Source organism: Emydura macquarii, unplaced genomic scaffold (assembly GCF_026122565.2).
Source record: "Emydura macquarii macquarii isolate MOO-44397 ecotype Brisbane River unplaced genomic scaffold, CSIRO-AGI_Emac_v2 contig_1045, whole genome shotgun sequence".
Classification (NCBI taxonomy): Eukaryota; Metazoa; Chordata; order Testudines; family Chelidae; genus Emydura; species Emydura macquarii.
Window position 1 is genome coordinate 14674776 of NW_027131182.1, and position 16254 is coordinate 14691029.

Sequence of the window (16254 nt, forward strand, 5' to 3'; positions counted from 1 at the left end):
GCGAGCGAGAGCATCCAGCGGCGCCTCCTGACAACCACCTGCGCGGGACCCTCTTTAATCCCGGGGGATCGGAGCGCGCGGTGGGACCTGCCACGGGAGGGGGGCTCACACGAGGGCAGATGTGCGCGTGCAGTCCAACGTGCGAAGCAATCGGTTTGCCAGGGCGAAGCAGCAATGGAGATGGATTTATAGGGCTTCTGCTCGTGACGTGCCCTCCGCTGTCTCCTCTGATTCGCTTTCCGATCTAAACACACTTTAGCTCCCAGCACTGGATCCTACAGACTTTCCAAATATCTCTTGGCTGAAGTCAGAGGCTCTACATATCCTGTATTACATGGCAAGCAATGAAGAAGGCTTCTGAAGTTGGCCGGCATCTTAGGCTACATTTTCAAGCTGATGTAATATAACACCACACTTTGGGGGAGGCACATACACTCAGTATCCCAGCGCCAAAGCGATAACATCATTTCTAAAGGGACAGGTCAGAGAAGGCTGCGTTAAAACGGATTCCATCCACATTTCCCCAAACCCGCAGAGTGCCCTTATCCCTAGCGTGGCTGGCTCGTGGGTGAGCAGAATGCTAGGAAAAAGGCGCTGGGAGTTCAAAGAACAGTGTAAGGAGACCAGCTATGTCAGAGGCTTTTCCTGATTTCTTGGTGATCCAGGTAACTAGGCAGAGCTAAACCCTATTTCTGTATAGCAGTGGAGAGAATAGCCCATGTGTTTGGTAGTTCCTATACTGTAACTGCAAGCTTTGCTGGTGATTTCTAAGATACTATTAGGCAGATTGTCACTATAGAAGGAAATATGATCTGTGTTAACGTTCACTGATTCACTTAAGGTATTAGCTTCCTCTTAAATGTGTTGCTAACTCTAAACTATGTGACCCATATATTTCCTTAGATTTAAAAGCTGAACTGAAGGTTCAAACAGATTCTGTGGTATGGACGATGGCTACTATTTTACTAGTTGGAGGTCTTAGAAAGTGTAAATAGCTTCAGTTTACACCCATATTTCTTGTATTGAAATTATGACTCCTCCAGTTGTTCTGAGGTATGAAGATTGCTGTAGCCAATGTTATGAAATTAAAGAGAGCAGAGCCTGGGCAACAGGACTGGGAAGAGAGCAGGAATTGTGCAAAGACGCAACTTTTGGTAAAAATCAAAGATCCATGGTTTAGGAGGAATGGCAGCTAAAAGTGTGAGAAAGACAGTGTTCTTCCTGACCATACAAGGAAATGAAAACTAACCTTTTTTACTGTATGTTGGGTCAATAAGGAATGCCTCATTTGCTTTTTCTGGCTAATGTTATAGGTCCTAACCACCATTTTATTTAATTGTAATTAGATCTACAGTGTATTCTTAGAAATAATGTCTTTAGACTGAGGTCTCTGAAACATTCAATTAGGGAATGACCAATAACTAATCCATCATAAAAATGTTGTAAGCTGGTAAATAAATTCCTTCTGGACTCTAAATATTATTTTTCATCCTTTCCTTCATAAAAAATAGGAACAAATCCCTCTCTCCCCCAGCAAAACAAAAAAGCCTCTTTGACTGAGACCCACTGAAACATTTGTGTTTTGCCTTTTTTAACCTCTCTGTCTGCAGGAGCAGTTGATTAAGAAACTACTCACTGAACTTTACTGATATCACTGATGATGAGGCAGGTGAATAAAAGCGAAAGCCCAGTTTCATTCAACTCCATTTAAAAATAGAAGGAAAAATTAATGTTTTCTAAATGGAAAAGGACACAGCTAAGAGGATATCACCAACAATACTCAGCTCTTGAAAACCCCTTAGTTGCGCTCCTGCAATATTGTGCTAGGAAATAGCTGGAAAGGAAGCTACAAAACCACTTTAGAAAACTGAAAATGAGGAGCTAGTATTAAACTGAGTACAGTGGGCTACCAAAAATGTTTTCTGAAAGGAACACCGGTCATGGCAGGGATGGTATAATGAGACAGCCTAATTTGGCAATTAACTGATTTTTGACTACTAGCAGTAAATATGCCCAATGGCCTGTGATGGGATGTTAGATGGGGTGGTTCTGAGTTACTACAGATAATTCTTTCCTGGGTGTCTGGCTGGTGAGTCTTGCCCACATGCTCAGGGTTTAGCTGATAGCCATATTTGGGGGTGGGAAGGAATTTTCCCACAGGGCAGATGGGCAAAGACCCTGGATTTTTTTTTTGCCTTCCTCTGGTCACTTGCTGGTGGATTCTCTGTACCTTGAAGTCTTTAAACCATGATTTGAGAACTTCAATAACTCAGTCATAGGTTAGGGGTCTATTATAGGAGTGGGGGTGGGTGAGATTCTGTGGCCTGCGTTGTGCAGGAGGTCAGACTAAATGATCATAATGGTCCCTTCTGACCTTAAAGTCTATGAATCATTCCAGGCTTAGACAACGAGATAAGCCAACTATTGGCAGCACAAATGACTTCTAGTAACTTCCTTACCTGACAAAGGGAAAACAATAGAAATAGTACTTTATAGTATTATCACCTTAGAAAAGTAAGATTTCTGCTTTCAGCAAGGGTGAAATTTAGGTGCTGCAGGCAGGGGACTTTATTATAAGAGAACTTTGAGTGCATCCTAGGTAAAAGGATACTTTAAAATACTATCTGTCTGCCTGTCTTCCATTAGGTATGTATAATAATGTCTCAGGGGAAAATGTATTCTTTATCAGTTTGTTCCTTTTCAATTTACTGGACATTTGGGCCTTAATGTGCCATCATCATCTTTGCAGATGATTTCTCCTTTGAAAGAAACGGGGCATTTGGTTGGGAAAACAGTACCAATATGCCATTGTTTCCCACTGGCATTAACAGGTGGTTTTGTTTCTTTCCTTGGCCAGACTGATTACCTGAGATGTCAGCGCAGCTCTAGTAGTAGTCATGTTGTCAGTTAAGTATTGTTGGTCAGTGAAGACCTGCTCAGTCGATCCAGAAGTCAATGCTATTAATCCACCCCTGCAAGTGGCGTAACGCTGCATAACGCAGTTCCTGTCAGCGCGGTGCAGTGAAGGCGGCGCACAGAAGAGAAGCACAGCAGTCTACGGGAGTTATGCAAGTTTTCTGCGTAGTTTGCATAACTCTTGTCGACTGACGCCAAATCGCAGGGGTAAGTGTAGACCAAGCATAACTGTATAGGATTCAGAGGGAGAGAAAATTATTGCTATTAAATTTAAAACACCTCTAGAAATGACCTAAAATAATTTTCTTGTACGTAAACAGTTTTAAGGCTTTAAAGTTAGATATCTTGAGGACTCAAAACAAGTACCACTGAGAGCTGGGAATTCCCTTTCTGTTGGTATAAAGTTTTCATTTCTAGCTTTTTCATAGATTCATGCAGTCCTAGATGTCAGGAATGTTATGATAATTTAGTCTAACCTCCTCTGTAACAGGGGCTGTAGAATTCTTGTAAACTGTAGAATCCAGTAATTCCTGTATGTTAAACCCCTCATCAGGCCAGTACTGTTTATTACCAATTCTAGGGCTCAGAGCACTGTAATTTTTGGAGGAAAATTTCACATTTCACATAGTGGCTGTACATAATGGGGGCAATGATTAATATAAAGAGTACAAATGAGATTGTCGAAGGTGCCTGATATATGCAATTATGTGGTTAACCGTCCCTCCCCCACATATGTACCGGGTGTCTGTAGAACATGTGTATATAACATAGGGCATGAGGCCGTATTAATATTTGTGCACTTCTTTTCTGCACTATGAGATTCTCCCATTCCATGCTTATGAGCTGGGGGCAGTGTATAAACTCCTCTCCTCAAAGCACAGTGATGGGAGCAGGCATTTGTGACAAATATCCCTATTTTCCAAACATCTTTAACTGTATGCTCACTGGGGCACAGATTGTCATTTACTATATGTTTGTAGAGTGCTTAGCACAATAGAGCCATTGCCTGATTGAGGCCTCTAGCTGTGGCCACAATAAAATGTCGAATATTAAATGTTACTTTGCAGTGAAATAGTGAAACTGGATTTGTCATGGTGATATGTCTGGATGTGCAACAGGCGTAATATGGTGTCAGCGGAAGTCCCTTGCATGGGGCATGAATTGTAATATATCCACTGGTGCATCTCAGTGTGAATGAAAGAAAGAGCCACCAGCCTGATACGATGTTACTGGAAGGTGTCTTTCTCTCTCTCTCTCTCTCTCTCCTGTCCATCAGTATCTCATAAACCTAAAATGATGTTTAGATATATCCACATATCCATGTATTGAAGACCCATGAGGCCAGTAGGTCCACAAGAGCAACCAAGGCCAAACTGCTAGATGTAACAGAACTTTGTGATCATATTTTCAGGCCAGGACAGCTGGTGCCACTCCGGTGAGGCTAGTGCATAGAATAAAGCTGCTATGTTGTTTTTTTCTTCAACTAAAATACATTTTGTGATATGTTAGATTAATCCTGATCGACTTTCATAGCAAATATATTTTGAAGCAAGAAGATCATAAATGTTTGTCTGATTAACCCCTCCTTCCCCAACATATGGTACAGTACATACAGTGCTACCAATTCTGCACTTGTAACTATGTTAGGATGAAATGTTTCAAATCCATCTTCAACTAAAATAACTGGTTTATGATTAAATAGGCTACATTCCATAGCAACAATTTTCCCATTCAATGGGAACAGTTAGCTACTCAAAAATAATGTTCAGATAAATAACTATCAGAGATTTTTTTTAACTTCAGACTACTTATTACCATAGCTGCTCCACGTGATTAGAGATGAATTTGCACAATACAGATTTAACAGGGGAACATCAGCGTAAATTATTTTGGTAATCTGTTATCTTGTACTGTAAATTGTCAAAAATGTGCATGAATATTCACTTAACAATCTTATATTTTTTATGTAAAGATACTTCACTAATGAACAGCTGGAATAAACGTTTTCAAAGTACAGCTTTTTATGACAGTAGCAAATCAATGGAAGAGTGACAATGTGATGTGTTTGAATGAAATTATGCATACGGCATTTGGATTTCACAGTGATGGACACCTGATAATTACATTTACCTACCTATCTATGTGCTTTAAGATAGAAATAAGGTGCTTACAGGATAAATACACAATACAAAGGGTGGAAGAAAGGAAGTATTACTGTTCCCATTTTATAGATGAGGAACGGAGGCACACAAGAAATAAATGACTTGCCCAGCGTGACAAAGTACATGTGTGGTAGAGCTAGGAGTTGAAACCTGACCTCTTGTATTTTAGCTGAGTTCCTTACCCCCAAGACCATCCTTACTAACTAAATCTGTACTGTAAATATTGGATACAGCGGGCTTAGTTCTGTCTAAATTATGCCTGGGTCTGCTCAGCCCAGGATCATGGCTCCCCTTCCCCTGGACTGCAAGTTCTTCACTGTGCCCATTATGGGCACCACACAGAATCTCACTGTAGATGTTTTGTTGTTGATTTTGACTTTCATCCTTTGGGAAATACGTTTCAAAGCATCACTATGTGAGCCTGCAAACCATTATGTCATTTGTCCCTTCCTCACAAGAGCAGTTCTTTAGAAATCAGTGAGACTACTCCTTTGAGTGAAGGTTTGTAGGCTCAGGCTTTACTCTAGTAATACACTTCAAAGAGGATCCTGGTAACAGAGGGCTTAAAACTTATTAACTGAATGTAATTGCGGACAGTTTCACACGCTGCTACTGTTTTTATTGGCACTCACCAGTTTAATTGGCACTGCATCTTTGTCTTTTTTGTCATTCCACACTCATATTGAGATCCCGGTGCACTTGCTATCCTCTCAGAATTTGTCACCATCTAAGAGATTATGAGATCATAAATAAAAACATAGGTACAACAAATGTGTCAGGGCTGAAGGTCATTAGCCTGAATTCAAAAACAAGAGAACCATGCGGATGGCCAATCAGAAGCTAGGGAGAAATTTTGCAAACTCTTTAGGGATTTCCATCCCAACTGTGTGTGTGTGCGCGCACACATGTAAATTCTTTTTGTGGGCCTGCTGCTACAGTTTCATGGCAGATGTCACTATAAGGTGTCATTCAAAAATATTCATTAACTTGTTAAACTTGAATTCTACTGGTCCAGAGTTTTGTCCAAAAAAGCATCAAATTTTACTAGATGTACAGTGGGAGCCCAGTTCTTTTCAGCTGAACATCATTTTAACCTATTAGTTAAGGAGAGGAAAAAGTATCTCCATAGTCTGAATAACTGAAAGAATATTCAGTAGAATATTTAGCTGTTGCACATCCCAGACTTGCAGCAGTAATTTCATTGTCCTTGGAAATCAATGGAGCATCAGATAGTGACAGATATGTCTAGCCATATTGGCTGTCCAGCCCCATTAGCTGGCTGGTTCTGATGTGATGATCAGCAACTTAACAATCAACAACTGTTACATGTAGGGCTAGATTTTTAGAGCTTGAGCTGCCTTTTTTTATGCTGAAAGTCATGTAGGTTAGCCATTTAAGTGATATTAATCACACCTGCAGATATTCGTAAGTGCAGAAGTATGGCAACATTTCTTCATAAAAACAGATTAGAGGGAAGGTCAAGTTGAATCTGTTCTGATAACCAGGCTCCAAAGCTGGGTCTACACTTAAAATTTAGGTCAACATAGGTACACTCAATAGGTACCAATTTCAGATGCCTTGGTTATCTGCAACCACTGTACAATACTGTAATGTATTGGCAAATCTCAAATTAATCATGTGAAAGTATCTATCTCTTCTAGGAAGGCAGTGCATTAGCTGCTGTGGAGTGGTGTTATCTGGGCAAAATATCAATGTGAACCTCTCCTGTGAACCCTGTTATGTGGCTGATAGAGAGATTGAGGTGTATCAGTTTAGAATTTACATGAAAAAGAAATCAGAAGAGTTTCAGAGGTAATGAGATTTTCAGGGCTGCTGCTCTTATCACCAAGTTTCTTACACCTTCCCTTATCTGAACCACTAATCTCATGTCTTGTCTTGCTTTGTTTTTATTCTCCAAGATTGAAACTCACCTCTGTGCAGAAGGTCAACTGAGGTGTATGCACCCTCACAGTAGGACTTTGTGACATAGGGATGTCTTGGTGCCAACTGGCAGAGGGCATAGGGACTATGTAAGGTTTTACAGGGGTCTCTTGGGTTGGACATATGCAAAATAGTTCACCACGGGGCAACATGTAAGATCTCTTCTGAAAGCCAGTGGCCCAGCAGTCATCATAATTGTTGTGAAATGTATGTATGGATAATATTTAAGAAGTTATGTATCTATACTGAAACTTATGTTCTTAAAAACTTGGCATTAAGGTAGGTCACCAAGAGGTGACATACCTCGGACATGTTCCTTTCAGGCAGAGGTAAGAGATGCTTATCTGCCTGTCTGATCATACATGTATTGTCTGCCTCAAAACGAAGGCCTATTTGCATACTGAGCAAGGGTAAGGTTGAGAGATTGTGAAATATACAAGAAAGAAAATCAACAAGGAAAAATAAACCAGCAGGGGTTTTTTCTTTTTATGAGTGAAGAGGTAGGATGGTACATGTATATCTTGAAAGGGCAAAGGAACATACTGGGTCTTTCACCAGGGAGGCAAACTGATCTTAGCCAATCCTATCTGAAAAGTTCAGAAAGGATTTTGGGTGAGCCAAACTCTACAAGACATGAGAGTATCTTGGGAATTAAGTCTAGGGTCTAGAAAGTGTGTTATGATTTTGTTTTATATGTAAACCATTTGTTTCCAATATTTCTACTTGCTCTTACTTTAATCTATATGCCTTGTTAAATAAACTTACTCTTGATTTCACTATAAACATATCTTAAGTGCTGTGTGCTGAGTGGAGCCGTGATCTGAGGTGGAACTGGTAAGCTGAGGTATTCTGTTTCTTTGGGAACAGCAAATCAGTCAATAAAGTGAGTAACTAGTGGGTCAGGGGCTGGACGTTCCAGGGAGACATTCGGAGAGCTTGAGGGTTGGAGACTGCCGATCACTAACCCGTAGAGTAACAGCAGGGCTGGCAAGGCCTAGAGGAGAATGCTTGTGATGCTCGTGGCTGGCGGAGTTGGGGAGCTGACCCCCGGAAGGCACAGATAAAGGGTAGATGGTAGTGAGGTGCCTCAAAACCCTGGGTACCCCTGGGAAGCATCAGAGACTTAAGTGGACTAAGACTTAAGTGTGCTAGACCTCTGCATAGGGGTGAATTTCACCCTTAGATTGTAGGCTGTTTGGGAAAGGGAGTAATCTCACTCTGTATATGTAAATAGCCATGTACATGTGTGGCACTGGATGTGATTCTCAGTATTATTTATTTTATTGTTTATTAATAGCTCATATCCTGAGGAATTCAACTTTCTTAATCAGCTCACTTTCTAATTTTGGAGGAGCATTTGCTCAGGCACTTTCACTTTCTAGTGTTACCCTTTACATTTCGTCTGGACATTTATGAATGAGCCAGGGGAAAACTGGCTAGTCTCTGCAGCATCAACATGTGATCTCATAGGCGAGAGCTGTTCTAATGTTATTGGTTTAATGAGTCAAAGCCATTATTTTTGCTCTGAGTGTTTATGGCAAAACTGAAATTTTGAGAGGGGGCTCAACTCACACCCCTGGATATTTCCTATGTGTATTCAGAAAACAAACAGTGCACTTTATTATAGCAACTGTGGTCAGAAGTCAGAACAATGCAACATGTGGAGCAAAATCCCACAAGGTTTTTAATCAAGTTAGTCATTAAAATGAAATCAATTGTACCAAAATTCCTTTGATTCTTAAAATCAGAGAGGACCTCAAGCTGCAAAAGGTCTGAACCTGCCCCCATTGAAATCAATGAAATGTTTGCTCTTTGACGTCAAGGGGAACAGAATCAGGCCCAAAATATGGTCCCGATCTTGTTCAAAAGTTCAGAAATGTTTGGATCGATTTGACATTTCCTTCTGGCTGTCCAGCTGTCAGTTTCAACTCAGCATGGCTAAATCAGAGCTTGGAATGTTTTCCCCCAAACTTTTCCCACTCCTTTCTTTCTCAGTCACTGTGGACAATATCACCATCCTTCCTGCCACTCAGTCCCATAACCTGAGCATCATTTTTGACTCAGCTTTTTATCTAGATTCTCACGTCCAGGCTATGTCTATATCCTGCCACTTCATCCTGCTTAACGTCTCTAAGATCTGGCCTTTACTCCCCATCCACACAGCTAATAAAAACTCTCATTCAGGTCCTCATCATCTTGCATCTTAACTACTGTAGTCTCCTCCTCTATGGCCTCGAAAATCCCATATCCCATTTACATCCATTCAAAATTCTGCTGCAAAGATTGCTTCCCTGGCTTGTCACTTTGAGCATGTCACCCCTCTCTGTGCATCCACTCACTGGCTTACACTTTTCCATTGCCATCAAACTACTTGTCTTCACTATTAAGGCCCTTCATGGCCTATTCCTGCCCTACCTATAATCTCCCATAGGCTGCTGAGATATTGCCTCCCATCTCTGCTTAGTCAATGACACCAGCCTTCATTGCCACTTGTTACATTTTCAAACAAGTACCTTCATGCTTTCTGTCATGTTTCCCCTCCCCCCTCCCCCTCGGTCCCGCCACAATGCATGGAAAGAATTACCCAGAAACATCAGTGGTAGCTCATGACTTTTTTTGACAGGTGAGGCACAAATCACAAAATAGTTATTTCCACCCCTGCCCAATGTATTATTTACTAGTTATTATTATTATTATAAGATAATTTTTAAATAAATGGAAAAGAATCTAAATTAAACTCTTTAGAGAGAAAGAAGAGTAATTCTAAAGTAAACAACCCCCCCACCCTCCACCCCCCAAAAATGCAGACATTTACACATTAATGTAACTGTTAGGCCAGCTTATGCTGAAGTCGTAAATGTAAATTGACATTATTCAGGAAATTTCACATGCCTCTGCTTAGATCATTTTCATGCATTCAAATAATAGACTGCAGTTGCTATGTAACTATAATATTCCCCCATCAATTAAAAAACAAAAAGCAATATCAGCTTTTTAAATACAAAAATGACAAAATTGCTAAAAGAGTATGTGTAATCAATTCATGGGCGTGGTTGGAGGGTTGTTGCTCCCCAAACTGCAAGCCTCAGGCAGGCTTAGAATTTATCTCGCACATGCAGCCCCATAGCCTGGCTGGAGCTGCCCCTCCCCCTCAAAAAATACAGAAGTCAAACTATGCCTATGAATTAATTGGGAAATCCAAATCTGAAAATCACATATTATTTAGTGGAATATTCGCTACAAAGACAAATACAATATCACAAAACCATTCATTCAAAACAAACAAGGCAGTTTGTTATGTCATGGCAAGAAATTGTATGTGGAGTAGTTGTAGCCATGTTGGTCTCTAATATTCTGGGAGTGACATGGCTCCAACTACATTCTTTGCCTCTCTCGTGGCAAGGCATTGACAGGTATACATCCATTAAAAGAGATGTAAGCTTACCTTATTTATAAGGAAGATCAATCAGTCTTTCTTTCTTTGAAGCAAAGCATGCAATAATATCATTATTCCAGGTCAGTTGCTTTTCCAGGAAAGATAGCAGTTCTTTTTCAGTGGATATTGTGGCCAACTCTCTGAGATGATCCTGACCAAGTATGTCTTGATGTGTTTAAGGCAAGGAAAGCTTCTTTCCACATTCTCTGTTATTGCTGATATAGTGGCAACTTGGACCTTGCAGAGCCCAGTTATATTGATTAAGTGCAGCATGTTGGTAAAAGAATGATTCTGAGACTGCTTGTCTTTGACGATGCACCAGAAATCATTCTTGAGTTGACCTAAATCAAAGTAGCTGCCATAAGAGTTGGAGAGTGAGGAAAAGTTTCTGTGGGGAACTGCTTGCTGAAAGCTGGAAATCTTGATGAGTATGACAGCTCAAGAAAGTGGAGGGCCTTTATGTCTACAAACCTGAGAGAAAACTGCTCAACAATATTATCAATGATGTTATTGTCACTTTGATCAATTGGTCCTTCAGCCCTTGGATAGATTGTGCTCTTCAGCCCTTAGATAGATTCTGCTCTTATCCTGGCCTTCCTTCTCCATGTGCAGGCATGCCTTTTCAAGACAAAATCTTCCCATCTCTTTGAAGGTCGGCTGAGTGGTCATTTCAATTCATGTGGGTACAACTTGGTGATAGCTGCAGCCCATCGATTGTCAGAGAGCCTAGCTATATGCCTGGCCCATCACATTTTATTGTACCTTCTTTCAACAATGATGATCTGTACTCTACTCTGCAGTCTGATCACTTCATTGGGGATTTGGTCGCGGATTGAAATCCCCATTCTTCTCTCCTTCGCCCTCGCTGTGATGGACAGTTGTTGCTCCTCTAGCTTCGTCAGCTCCCATGTTTCGCTGCTTTACAATATTTCCTGCAGTACTGTTGAATTGAAGAGGTTGGCGTGTGTTGCGTTATTGATTTTTCTTTGGAGGACATCTTTGATAGAATTAAATGTGTGCCAACCAGCTTTCACCTTCCTGATTGTGGTGCATGTTAATTTCTTAAACATATTGTTCAACTTCTTCTATTTGTTCTCCATTAACTGTTATTTGGGCTTTTGGCAGGGCATCCAACCACATACATTTCGTTTTGGAGAGGTTCATTTTCATTCCGACTTGGCTGCTTTTTGTGTTGAGTTCTTAGAATCATAGAATCATAGAATCATAGAATATTAGAGTTGGAAGGGACCTCAGGAGGTCATCTAGTCCAACCCCCTGCTCAAAGCAGGACTAACCTCAGCTATATCATCCCAACCAGGGCTTTGTCAAGCCTCACTTTAAAAACCTCTAAGGATGGAGATTCCACAACCTCCCTAGGTAACCCATTCCAGTGCTTCACCACCCTCCTAGTAAAAAACTTTTTCCTAATGTCCAACTTAGACCTCCCGCCCTGCAACTTGAGACCGTTGCTCCTTGTTCGGTCATCTGCCACCACCGAGAACAGCCTAGCCCCATCCTCCCTGGAACCCCCTTTCAGGAAGTTAAAGGCCGCTATCAAATCCCCCTCACTCTTCTCTTTTGCAGACTAAACAAGCCCAGTTCCCTCAGCCTCTCCTCATAAGTCCTATGCTCCAGCCCCCTAATCATTTTGGTTGCCCTCCGCTGCACTCTCTCCAACTTGTCCACATCCTTTTTGTAGTGGGGGGCCCAAAACTGGACACAATATTCTAAATGCGGCCTCACCAATGCTGAATAGAGGGGAATAATCACTTCCCGTGACCTGCTGGCAATGCCCCTCCTAATGCAGCCCAATATGCCATTAGCCTTCTTGACAACCAGGGCACACTGCTGACTCATATCCAGCTTTTTATCCACCGTAACCCCCAGGTCCTTTTCTGCAGAGCTGCTGCCCAGCTCGTCGGTCCCCAGTCTATAGCTGTGCATGGGATTCTTCCTTCCTAAGTGGAGGACTCTGCACTTGTCCTTGTTGAACCTCATTAGATTTCTTGCAGCATTTTCTGTAGTTTGATAGTGTTTTCAGCAATCAACACAATATCGTCCGCAAATCTGAGATGATTTAACTGCTCTCCATTGATGTTGATTCCACCCTTCCAGTTCATCCACCTCATTAACATTTCAAAGCAGGCTGTGAAGAGTTTTGGTGAAATTGTCTCTCCTTGCTTCACATCTTTTTTGACTAGGATGTGGGTATCAAATAGAGTTATATCCATATAGCAGTCAGAATTTGCTTCCGTTAGTAATTTGATGTAATTTGTGTCGATGCCTTGCTCTGCGAGACCTTTCAGCACTGCATTGATCTCAACACTGTCGAACATTTTTTTTATAGTCAACGAAGACAATGCATAAAAGGGAATTTGTATTCTCTTGAGTGCTCCAATAGCTGGTTTATAGTGAAGATATGATCCATTGTGCTGAAATTCCTTCGAAAACGTGCCTGCTCTGTCATCTGCTGCTCATCCAGACTCTGTGAGAGTCCGTTTGTTATTATTTTAGTGAATACCTTGTAAACATGTAAGAGCAGGCATATTGGATGATAGAACTTTAGATCTTCATGATTGCCCTTCTTGTGCAGCAGAGTGGTGTTAGACTCCAGCTAGATGGTATCTTTTGCATTTCCAAGTAGTGGCTAAACCTCTGAGCAAGGGTTTCCCAGAAGTCTTCTCCAGCTCTTATCATTTCAGTTGTCAACCCATCTTTTCCTTGAACCTTTCCTTCCTTTATTTGATAAAATGCATATTTAACTTCATTGACGAGGACCAGGAGTACGTGCTCATTGAGCTGTTGGTAATGGGACATTTATTTGGAATGAGAACAGTTCAGTGTAAAAATATTTGCAGATAGAACAGAGATGGAAGCAATCTATTACTGTTTTTCTGTCCTTGTTCTTCAGCATTGTTATTGTCGACCTGTACAGTGTCAGTTCCCATTTGCATTTTTTGAGGCTTCTGCGATCTTCAGCCTTCTTTAAGAGTTTTTAATTTTGATACTTCTCAAAGTCCTCCTTTAGTCTTCTTCTTCTCAGTTTACAGAGAAGAGTATTCAAGTTTGTCACCCTCATTTCGCTTCATATTCCTTTGCTTCTCTAGCAAGTTCCTTGTTTCTGCCGAGATTTTTCCCTTTGCTCTTTTTAGTCTTTCTTGGCTGATTTCATGCATTGCCTCAATATAAAAACCTCAGTAAAGCTTTTATAGGCCTCATTGCAGCTATCTGTGAGACTCCAGTCTTCCTTGGAAATGTTCGCTTTCAGGATTGCCACATCTAATATTTTTGGCTGCTGTCTCTGATTTGCCATCTGTAGTGTTTTCTCCTCCATCTTTTCATTGAAGTTAAGCCTCACTCTAAGCAAGCTATGGTTGATCCCAGTGTAAAATGATGGCACTACTGAAATGTCTTGTATAATGCATTGCTTATCAATCAGAATATAGTTGATCTTGTCCTTGTTCTTCACATTTGGCACGATCCATGTCCACCTCCTCTTGGCTTTCTTCTTAAAACAAGTGTTATCAATGAACATTTCTTTCATTTCCAATAAAGTTACCAGTTGCTCTTCTCATGGATTCCATTCACTGATGCCATATTTTCCAATGAACTTTTCACCTTCTTTTCCTCTTCTGACCTTGGCATTGAAGTCTCCCATCATAATCGTATATGTGGATTTTTGAACAAGGGTTTCCTCAAGCTCCTGATAGAATTCTCCCACATCATCTTCACTTGTGCATAAATCTGGATAATATTGAGGGTGCTGTTCTTGTTCAGATGGAGGTGTAGCACTCCAGTGCATGATGACTTAAACTTGCAGGAGATAATTTTTGAAGACCATTCCTTGTTGACGATAAAACTGATTCCTTCAACAGTCCTCACACCTTCTCCTTTTCCCAACATGATGGTGCTTCCATTGCTCCATTTCACTTCCATCTCTTTTCTTTGTCATGTTGCGCAGAGACCAAGGACATCGCAAACTGTCCTTGCCTTCTCTTCCATTAAATGGTTGTCAGTGTCCTGCAGTTATAAGTACACACTGTGAGGGCAGTCCTTTTAATTTCTGCCAACCTAGCCCCTGAGATTTTTAGCAACCTTTTGTCTTTTTTATTGTATAGTTGTAAATACATTCAGAGGATCTGCCTTCCAGCTCCAGTTCCAGACCCAGCCTATGGTCTCCTGGAAGTGAAGGTAAGTCAGTGAAAGGAATGGCTGCAGAAGTAAACACTTCTTTAAACTGCTTTACTTTACACAGATCACACAGAGAATGTATCCTTCTGCCCACAGTTCAGTCCAGCAGTTCACTGCATTTGCTTGAGCGTACAAAAAATGTGAAAAGCTTTGCAAAATGCGAAAAATGTGAAAAAAAGCCATGCATATCTTTAATACACGGTGCCCCTTGTTGGAGAACTAAATTTAAGATGTGGGCAAAACAGTGCACAAACAGAGCATGAAGAGACTCTTTTTTAATTAGTGCTTGCAGACCTCCCAGCTCACCGGCCATTACTGCAGCACAGTCATATGATTGAGACACAAGTTTTCTTTTCTAGTTGTATTTTCTTATAACTGTATCCACAACCTGCTTCAAAGCAACTGCGTTTCAATCTGCACTAGCATCTTTAAAATCCAGGAACCTTTCCTGTGTTTGCCTCTTCTTGTCCATGTAGTATAACACAAGTGAAAGCTGATTTAAGTGAGAAATGTCAGTTTCTTTGTCTATCTTGCAAGTTAAAAAGCTGCACTTTACAATTTCATGGTCAATGTGAGATGTTATTTCTTCAGCCACATAGTCTTTCATTGGCAAAAAACGCCACATAGTCTTTCATTGGCAAAATCGCATCCATTTTTCCTTCCCATAGGCTTTAATCCCTTGAAACGAAAAAAAATAATCAAAAGTTCCCTGAAATTACCCACGTTGACAGATTTCTCCATTTCACAGTGGCCATGGAATGCACGTTCAATAAAGCAATAGAATTATCAGTCACTTCAAAACCTGTTTTCTTCCTGACTTTCTCATCATGTTCTAAGATCAAGGTGCCTTTTCTCACTAAGTAACATATCTGTCTATCTATCTATCTTCTCTAAGCATTTCAAGGAAAATTCACTTTTTGTGCTCTTGTGATGAGCTGTGTATTGACACTCTTTGTGACAGATTTTTCCAGTCACAGTAACCTTCAGTAGCCCACATGATTTTTTTAGTTGAAAGAAACAAAGTGAGCCAACAATATCATTTGTTATCACAGAGCTGCCTGCTAGCCATTTATGGACTCCTGTGGGCTGGTGCTCTAGTGTGTCAGTGCCCTCCTTTGGTCAGACAGAGCCTTATGCAGAGTTTGCTCAGGTTAGTGGAGTGGTCAGTCCACCTTCCTTGTCGGAGCCTCTACAGTCCTAGTCTGGAGGCAAGGACATTAATTATCTTTCTCACTGGTGTATGGACTTCCCTTTATGTTTGGCAGGGGTTATCTGGTCCTTGTCCTCAAGGGGCCTGGAATCCTTTTTGGCTCTTAAGTCTCTGTTAAAGGGTTGGTATGGGAACCCAGGCCCACCCACACCAGATAGGCCGAATCTGCCATTGGCAATTCTCCCTCTGTCCCCTGAGTTTTTTCCTACCTCCCTTGGTTCTGCAGGCTTCTACAGCCTGGGGCTCCTGATTATCTCTTCTTTAGACTGTTGTTACTCTGGCGCAGCTTCTCACCAGCTTGCTGGCAGGACCTTCCTTCTGTGGCCTATTTGCTCCTCTGGCAACTACCCCACATCTTTTATTATCCCAGCTGATGTTGGCCAGCAGTTTCTGCATTA